The following is a 9508-nucleotide window of genomic DNA, read 5'->3' as shown; positions in this document are numbered from 1 at the left end:
AGGGGTTGTTGTGTTGGGATTTCGGATTTCTTCTCCAAGCTCCGAGCCGGGTCTGAGCCAGAAACCGGAGGGCTGGCAGAGACATCGCTGCTGAGGGGCTGAATATTTGCAAGATTAAAGGATCAAGGAACACCTTGAGTTTGCAGCACTCCCAGCGCACGCGTTCGATTCGCTCATTTCAAGGTGAAAGCTCAGCTCCACTTGTGACTCTGCTTTGTAGCGATGAATGGAAACATTCAAGGAAATTCCCCTAGAAAGAGCCCGGGAAGGTTCGTGCTGGGAGAGCTCCCTCGGGGCAGCCCCGGCTCCTGCCCTGCTTGAGTCCCTCTCGAGCCCGCTGTGGTTTCCAGCTGCTTCGCTCCAGCTGCCCCAAATGCCCGTGAATTGCACGGAACTGGAACAGATCCGAGTCCTCGTGGCTCGGGCTAAGGGCAGGGAGAGGTCACTCAGGGATCGCCATGGCGGCCACAAGAGCCCCGCCGTGGAGAGATGAACTGGATTTGGGACGGAGCGGATCAGAACAGGAGAGTGAGGAGTAAAATAAACCCTGGAACAGAACCTTCCCGCGACCTCTTTCTCCTTGCCGGACTTCCCTTTATCCGCGGCTCCTCGCTGCTGTGCCCAGCGGGGCAGGGAGAAGGGATGGGAGTCGCGGTCAGTTCGTGCCGCTGCTTCGCCCTCGGGGACAGGAATCCTTCCCTGCTCCGGCGCGGGGTCCCTCCCATGGGCTCAGTCCCTGCCCTGGCCAGCGGGGGGTCCCTCCCATGGGCTCAGTCCCTGCCCTGGCCAGCGGGGGGTCCCTCCCCAGCCGTGCGGTCACTCCCCGGCCCGGCCCTGAGGCGCGGGGCAGTGGCGGGGCAGCGGCGCTCCGGCCCCGTCAGCGGCACCGCCGCTTCGTGCCGGGCAGGAGCGGCAGAAGGAGCCGGGCGGCGGCGGGGGCTGAATCCCGGCAGGAGGAGGAAGAAGAGGAAGGGGCCGGGGCCGCCTGCGGTGTCCGATCCCCGGCAGCAGCGGGGTGGCCTCGGGGAGCGGCGGCGGGCGGGGCCCTTTGGAGCCGCTCCGAGGCTTTGGTGCCGCCGCGGGTCCCTGAAGGAGCCGGGCGGCGGGACGGGCGAGCTGGGAACGGAAGAAAACACAGAGAAAAGAATGAAATCCAATCAAAGAGCCGCACCGAGGGGAGTCTCCGACGGCCCGTGTCCCTGAAGGAGCTGCACCGAGACACCGGCGAGGAGCCCGGCGGTGAAAGAGCCGCACCGCAGGGGAGCGGGATGAGAGGTGCGAATGGAATAAAATCTAGAGATTCAAATAAAAAATTATGAAAGAACCGCCCCGGGAGTGGCCGCTGCGCAGCGACTAAAAAGCGGCACCGGGGCGTTCCGGGGGTTGTTCCCGAGCAGCTCCGCTCAGCCCTCGGGCACCGCGCTCGGGCCCCGCGCACTTTTCCAGCTCCCGCTGCCGCCGCCTCGGCCCCGCGGAGCCCAACAACCCCGGAAAATCGCTGCCATGCACTAAAGAACCTTTTCGTGCTCAGCGAGGGGCGCAGAGGGGGGATCCTTATGAAGTCCCCTCCCCTCAAGTCCCTGCTGGGCACGGCCGGGCATTAGCGCAGCTGCCGGGGCTGTGTCCCGGCACCGGCTGCTGCCACAGGGCACGGGGCTGCCGCGCTTGGGCATCAAAGCCGACAGATTTGGGGAGCAGGGACAGCCACAGAAACCCTCGGGGAGCCCTCGCGAGCCTGGAGCTGCACGAGGGACACAAAGGATGCCCCGGACACAGCGATGGCCCCAGCAGCGGCTCTGCCCCCCAGCACGGGGCTGTGTCCCAGACCCCACGGTCCAGCCCGAGGGTCGGGGGCGGCAGCGGAGCTGCTGGACGGAGCTTCCAGCCCCGCCAGCCGCAGCTCCGATCCCTTGGGCCGTGGCGCCGGTGACGGGTGTCCCTCGGCGCTCCCGGCGTCTGTCAGCTTTTGCAATGCAGAGGGAGAAACTGAGTCCCAAGTGGAGTCGGTTTCCACCAATCGCTATTTCTCCTTTCTTTTCTATGACGGATTTCACAGCGCTTCCTTTCCGCCCGGAGATTTGGAGAACAAAATTCCCGGCTGCCCCTGCATCCCTGCAGCTTTCCACAGCCCCAGCCTCGTCCCTCCTCTCCCGGTTCCTTTTCTCCAGTCTCTCCCTCGTGTCGCTGCCGGCTCGGAGGAAGGACATTCCCCCCGGCACCCCCTGCCTCCTCCTCCTGTCCCGTGGGGCGCAGTTGGTGCTTCTGGAGCCGCCTGCCCGCGCAGCCGGACCCGCCCTGCGGCCGCTCAGCGCTGGAGCCGAGGGAATGAACTGCGGGCATCGCTGGGCTGCGCTGGCCCCGGCCGGGTGCCCGGTGCCACCAAAGCCGCTCTGGCACTCTGCTCACAGCTGCAGCACACAGAGCACAGAAGGAAAGGCTCGAGGGCTGGGATCGGGGCAGGGAGAGCTCACCCACTGCTCACTGTCAGGGCCACGACAGACCTGAGCTGGGGAAATTAATGGAATTTATTTCCAAACCAATCACACCAGGAGAAGGAGAACTAAAAGAAATCCTACAAAACACCTTCCCCACCCCTCCCTCCTTCCCGGGCTCCCAGCCTCCGCCCGCAGTCCCTCCTCTGCTCTCCCTGCACGGCAATCTTGTCATCAGCCATGAACTTGGCTTTTGCCTCATCCCGGGATCTCTTCCCGGACAGGAAGAACTTTCCCCAGCAGAGATGCAGGCCCTGACGGCCTTTGAGGCTCAGGGTGTTTCTCCTGCAGCTCCTTGCAGGTCCCCTATTCCCTTGCCGGCTCTCCTGCACCACAGAACTCTGCCGGCTGAAGCTTCACAAACGTCAGGTCCGGGTCTGGATGTTCCTGAACAATTTGCTTGAGGTCTTTGGGGGCTGCATTGAAACGCAGATTTATAAGAAACATAAAGATTTTAATTAACTCTAGCTGTGTTGAAATCAGTTAGAATAGGAAGGAATTTGGGCCCAGCTAGAGTTAATTAAAATAGTTAAGAGAGCTGGACCTGAAATGGGTTTTATGATGTTAGGAACTGATTACCAAATAACTGGTGATCTGTCATTTGTATGTTTGCTTAGCTGTGCTAAGAATGAGAAATAGAAACATTGATCAGTTGGTGTAGGGAACAAGGACAATTACCAATTTCCTCCCCTGGTGGGAACCCGTTCAAAAGTCACGCAAGAGGAAACTTAGAGGTCACTAAAGTAATTAGGATTGTTAAAGTTCAGAAAGGCAAAAAGGTCAAAATGAGGAAGATGAGTTACTTCATCTGTTTTAGGACCACTGACCCAATTCAAGACCACCGACTCAATTCAGAACACACACTACGCATGCTTAATGACATTTAAGCTCATTTCCATATGAAGCAGAGAATGGGAGGTGTTAACGGTATGAATATACATTTGTATTTTGGATATTTATAATATTTGGAATAAAAAGGTATCGTGTTTGTTTGTATCCAGGCCCTGCGTCTTAGGGAGCTATCCCATGCAGTGCCTGGCGCCAAATAAAACACACACTCATACACTCTAAACTGTTAGGGAGATTTTGTCCATCTCAGTTGGATATCGATATTAGATCGATATTCATATTTTGGTAAATCAGCATCTGATCCATTGTTCTTGTCTTCCCCTAGGGCCTGGCACAGGAGGTGGAACCCGGGTGCTGCTGCAGCGGCGCTGGGGGAGCCCCAGGACTCGCTGTGGCCGCTGTGGCAGCCGCAGCACAGCCCGTTCCCAGGGAGGAGCCGAGGGCTCCGTGGGGCTCTGCAGGACCTCGGCCCTGGGGCTCGTCTGCATCAGCCCGGGCAGCTGGGCTGGACTTGGCTTCGTTTGTGTCTCTGGCTGCCCTGGCACAGCAGCTGCCCAGCGCCCAGGGGCCAGCAATGGGAGCGGGGCAGGTCGGGGTGAGCTTCAGTGTCTGTGCCCGGCAGAAATGCCAAAGCCTTCCCTAAGGAGCAGCGAGTGCTGCCAGAGCACAGGATGCTGCTGCTGCTGCTGCTGCTGCTGCTGCTGCTGCTGAGCACGAGACGGCCCCAGGGCTGATGTCAGACAAAGCCAGGATGGGAGCCACAAATAACGGGAGGAGGAGGAGGAGGGGCAGGAGAGGAGGAGAAGGGACAGAAGAGCAGGAATAGCGATTGGGGAGGATGGATGGAGGATCTGGAGCGGGAGGAAGAGGTGGGATAAAGGGGGAGGAGCGGGAGGAAGAGGAGGGAGAGAAGAGGCAGGAAGAGGAGCCTCCACGTGCATCCATCGCTCTCTGTGTCCGCAGCTCTCGGCTCTGGGAGCATCGCTCCCCCCATCCCGCAGGTGACCGGGGAGGGGCAGCTGGCCCCAAATATCTTGGGCGGTCGCTGGGGTTATTTTTGGAGAGGGGATTTTTGGACCTTGGAGGATTCCAGCACCGAGCCCCCAATATCTTTGTTGGTTCCTGGGGGGAGGGGAGTTCTGTGGGGGGCCGGGGGGAGGCGAATGTTTGGATCTTGCAGGACTCCAAAGGTGGGTCACAAATGCCGCTTGGGGGATACTGGGGAGCTCCCGGGACGCGGTATGGGGCCCGGGAAGGGTGGGATGTGGATTGGGGTGTGGGATGAAGTCTGGGGGAGGGGGATGGGCGGGATGGGGCCTGGGATGAGGCAGCCGAAGGTTGGGGATGATGAGGCCGGAGGGACCCCACTCCTTAGGGGCCTGCGGGGTATCCGCCAGCTCTGAGGGAGTTTTGGGGCACCCCTAATCCTGAGGGGGTGGTTCTGGCAGCGGGGGACACGCGGCTCCGGCAGCTCTGGCCCCACCTGAGCCCCCCCGCCCCCAGCGCCCCTGGAGCGGAATTTGGGGAGGGGGAGGTGGGGGCGGCCAGGCCGGGCCCCCCCGCGCTGTCCCAGCGGGGACCGAGTTCGGGCGGGAGCCCCGCGGGGCCCGGCCCTGCCCGGGCACGGCTGATGCCGCCCGGCCACGCTCCGCACTGGTCCGGACTGGTGCTCCCAGTGCCGTGCGGGGCGGGGCCGCTCTGGGGACCCCTCAGGGCACAGCGCGGCTGCTTTGGGGCTGTCGGCACCTGGCCGGCGCTGGGGATAGGGCGTGTGGGGGCAGCTGGGGCCGTACTGGTGGCACTGGTGGTGCTGGGAGCCCCCCCGGCCGCGAGCGAGGAGCTCTGGGGTGAGGGGAGGGGTGGGAAAGGGGGAACCCGTTGGCAACAGAGGGAGAGCAGTGAAAAGGGGATCGGACTCCTGAAACTGAGTGGGAGAGGGGACTGAGAGCCCCAAACCAAGCGCGTGGGACACTGAGGCTTTGGGGGAAGATGAGAAAGGAGGGGGATGGGGGGGAGAGGGAGGAAAAAGGGAGTGGGATCCTTCCCCTTAGTGGGGTCGGTTGGTGGCTGAGGAATGGGGCATGATGGGAAAAGGGTGGAGGGGGAAAAATGGGGGGTAGGACCTCCAGTCGAAGTGGGAGGGGTTTGGGGAACCCTAAAGTGTCCATCATGGCAAGGAACTGATCTCCTGTGGGAAGAGCTTTGGCCGGAGGAAGGAGCTGATTGCCCAGCAGAGGATCCAAGTGGGGGAGAAGTCCTGTGTCTGCCCAAGCTTTGCGAGGTCCCATCTCAGAGGAGAGAGACCCTACAGGGGCCAGGATTTCAGGAAAAGCTTTGGTAGGAGTCCCAACCTCACCAGGTACCAGGGGATCCACACTGGGAAGCCCCTATGGATGCCCAGACTATGGGAAGGGCTTCACTGTGAGCCCTTGGAAGAGCCCCTGGAACACCTGTAGGAGCCACCTGGAGGAGGGTCCCTACAAGTTCTCGGCTGCAGGAAGAGCCCCAAGGAGCCCAGGTCCCCCCAGAACCACCACCTGAAGAAGAACGTAGTGACAACTCTCCATCCCAGGGCCCTGGGAACACTGTGGGGTCTCCAGCCTGACCCCCTCTAACAAGGGGCTCCCACCAGCTCTCATCCTGCCCCTAAAATCCCTTGGGATCTCCCATCAATCTCTGCATTCCCCACTTCCCTCTCCATCCTGACATGAGACAAAAGGGGTGGAAGTCCCCACCCATGGTGACCACAACACCAAATTTTTATCTCCACCCACCAATTTTGCATCTTTTCCCTTGGCCAGGTTTCCTCTCAGTGGGTGGGAGCAGCCCAGAGCCCTGCACTGCCCATCCCGACCTGTCCTGGCTCCATTCCCATTCCTCCTGTGGGGTGTGAGGGGTTTTGGGAATCAGGGGAGGAGGAGGAGGGATGGAAGAGAAGAAGGAGGGAAGAAGGAGTTGGAGAAAGGATGAAGAGAGGAGGAGCAGGAGGTGGGATTAGGGAGGAGAATGGATGGAGGAAGATGAGAAGAAGGCAGAGGAAGAGGAGGAAGCTCGTGGGTCCAGCGCTCCCAGAATTTGCAGGCCCCTCACCCCAAGGAGCATTGACCCCCCCCATCCCACCTGGTATCTGGGGAGGGGGAGCTTGGCCCAAATATTCTGGGGAATCCCTGGGCCAGTGTTTTTGGGGGGGATGTTTGGATCTTGCAGGACTCCAAAGCTGAGCCATAGGTGCCCCTTGGGGGGGGACACTGGGGAGTCCCCAGGAGGTGTTTTTGGGGGTCCCTGCAGCAGACGCTGGCAGAGACCTGGCGGGGGTTGGAGGCATGCGGGTCCCTCCTGCAGTGGGGGTTGGATCCACCCGGGTCAGGCACCGCTGCCTCCGTCCCGGAGTCAGGGGCCTGCAGGACCCATCAGTGGAGCCAGAGGGTGGAACCTCGGGAGCCCCAGAGTGAGGAGAACAGAGAGGGGCAGTACTGGGACCAGGGGAACCCCGGCAGTCTGGAGGGGCGAACCCCTGTGACCCCCAGGACCCCAAAGTGGGGAGCCCAGAGAGGGGGGAGCACCACGATTCACAGGACCCTCAACAGCCTGGAGAGGGGAAGGGGGAGGGGACTCCTGGGACCCCCTGCACCCTGAAGCAGAGAATAAGGGGAGAAGGGACCCCAGGACCATAAGTGGGGTTCCCTGGCATCCCTAAGTGGGGAGACAGAAGAGTGGGGAACTTTTTGGATTCCTGGGATTCCCAGCAGCCTGGGAAGGGTGGGGACCAAGTAGAGAGTGGGATCCCCAATACAAGCATGACCCACAGCAGCTGGGATGGGGGGAACCCCGAACACAAAAGGGGAGGGATCACAAAATATGAACTCCTGGGAGGCTTTCTCAGGACTTAATCTTGGTGTTTGGGATGTTTCTATGCACCCCAAATGCCCAGTGACTTCTCGAGATGGACTTGGGCAGAGGGACCTTCCAACTAAACGTGCTCATCCCTTGTTTCTCCCCAGACCAGGATTTCCCATTCCCAAACCTTGGCCAGATATAGGAGGAGGCTGCGAGGAAGAGGAAGATGCCCCAGGACCCCCAGGCAGGTGAGGAGGAAGTCACTGCCCCTTTCCCCCTCTCTCCTGCTCCATCTCCCAGCCCAGCATCGCCCCCGGCTGCAGGACAACCCCGCTGCCGACGCCGTCCTGCTGGGGACGGACTGGGGGGATCTCCTTGCCCTTCCCTGTGGCACGGAGGCAAATCCCATCCTCTCCTTGTCCTTCCTCCCCAGACAAGGAGCTGAGGATGGAGCCCAGGGAGGACAAATCCCCGCAGCAGAACCTGGTGGAAGAGGCTGTTTTGAGCGGCTCCATGGCACAGGAATCCAACGGGGAGGAAAAACCACGGAGACCCCGCAGGAGGAGGGGCGGCAAACGCAGCCCAGGGTGCTCTGAGGAGGACAGACCAACCCTGTGCCAGGAAGGCGGCCAGAGATCGAGCCGGAGCTCAGACCTGGTGGTCCATGAGCGACTTCACAGTGGGGAGAAGCCCTACAAGTGTGGGGAATGATGGAAGACCTTCAGCCAGAGCTCCCACCTGATCCGCCACCAGATGATCCACACTGGGGAACGGCCCTATGAGTGTGGGGAATGTGGGAAAAGCTTCACAGACAACTCCAGCCTGATCCCCCATCAGCGCATCCACACGGGAGAGAGGCCCTACGAGTGTTCCGAGTGTGGGAAGAGGTTTCCAGAGAGCTCCAGTCTCCTCCTGCACCAGCGGATTCACACAGAGGAGAGGCCCTTCCTCTGTCCCGACTGCAGGAAGGACTTCAGGCACAACTCCACCCTCATCAGGCACCGGCGCATCCACACCGGGGAGAGACCCTACGAGTGTCCCCAGTGTGGGAAGAGCTTCTCCAGGAGCTCTCACTTGACCCAACACCAACGGAGGCACCAGTAAGGGAAGCCCTGCGAGTGCCCCGAGTGCAGGAAGAGCTTCATCCTCTACTCCAACTTCATCCCCCAGTGGGGGACCCACGTTTGGCAGAGCCCTGGTGACCCACATTCGCCGTGATCCAGTTTGGGAAGAGCCCTGGCTGGTGCTCTCCACGTCCTCCTGGATCCCTGTAGGCACCTGGGTGAACGCAGGGGCTGGAACATCCATCGGGACTCTGATTGAAATCGGAAATTCATTGGGAAGAGCTGATTTGTTGAGTTTATGGCCCAAAAATTCTCACCTGCTCTGTCCAATTGTTTCTTCTGGTGGCATCCAGCAATCCTGGATGATCTTGGAGGTATTTTTCAACCTAAATAGTTTCCTCCTTCATCCTGTCAAAACAACCAAAATTGGGGTTGAAATAAAGAAATTCAGCATAAGTATCTAAAGCAGCACCATTTTACCATGATTTGTGGGTGAATTTTCGATTTGTTCAGGGGAATATTCAGGAGGATTTGGGTGTTGTGAGGCCATGGGCTGGGCAGACGGGGCCACGATCTCGTAGTTGTGCTGGCAGAACGTGTCCACCTGAGCCTGTCTGTTCTCCAGGGCTTGCGGGTGTCTGTCCCAGTCCCTGGCCTGGGTCTCCCCGTTTGGGTTGTGCCCCCCAAAGTGCCCAAATCGCTGCTGAAGTGCCTGAGCTGCTCCCGACTGGGGATGTTCCTGTCCACCAAGCTCTCCTGGTCAGTGCCATGGGGGGCTAGGAGGGGATTGAGGGGCTCGTGGGGGGATTGGGAGGGGCTTTTGTCACTCTTGATGGGCATTTGTGGTGCTTGGAGGGGGCTTTTGGGGAGGTCGTTGAGGGAGTTTTGGTGGTCTTGGCCGGGCTGTGTGTCTTGGAGAGAATTTGGGTAGTTCTTGGGGTCTGGGAGCAGCACTGGGACCACAGACATGGAAATACTGGGAGCAACTGGGACCACACTGGGGGGGTGAATTATCCCCCCCAGCACCTTTCCAGGCCGCCCTGCGACCTGAGAAATGCTCGCTGGGCCTCGGCCTTGGCCAAGAGCCCCCGGGCTCAGCTGCTCTGAGCTCAGGCACTGCCGGCTCCCGCAGCCCGCCCAGGGCCGCCCTGCCCGTGCCGGGGCTGTGCTGGAATTCTCTGCTGCTGCTGGGCCACTCGGGGGGGTCTGGCCCAGCAGGAAAGGTGACCCTGAGCCAGGAGCTTTCCTTGGCCGCAGCAAAGCCTC

At 60.6% G+C, this 9508-nt stretch overlaps 1 pseudogene; it reads left to right on the top strand.

Annotated features, from left to right (window-relative positions):
* Positions 1–6798: 6798 nt before the first annotated feature.
* LOC125330347 lies at positions 6799–8949 on the top strand (annotated as a pseudogene).
* Positions 8950–9508: the final 559 nt, after the last annotated feature.

This window comes from Corvus hawaiiensis, chromosome 1 (assembly GCF_020740725.1).
Source record: "Corvus hawaiiensis isolate bCorHaw1 chromosome 1, bCorHaw1.pri.cur, whole genome shotgun sequence".
NCBI classification, from domain to species: Eukaryota; Metazoa; Chordata; class Aves; order Passeriformes; family Corvidae; genus Corvus; species Corvus hawaiiensis.
Note: the sequence above shows the minus strand (reverse complement) of the source record. Positions and strands in the feature narration are given on the sequence as shown.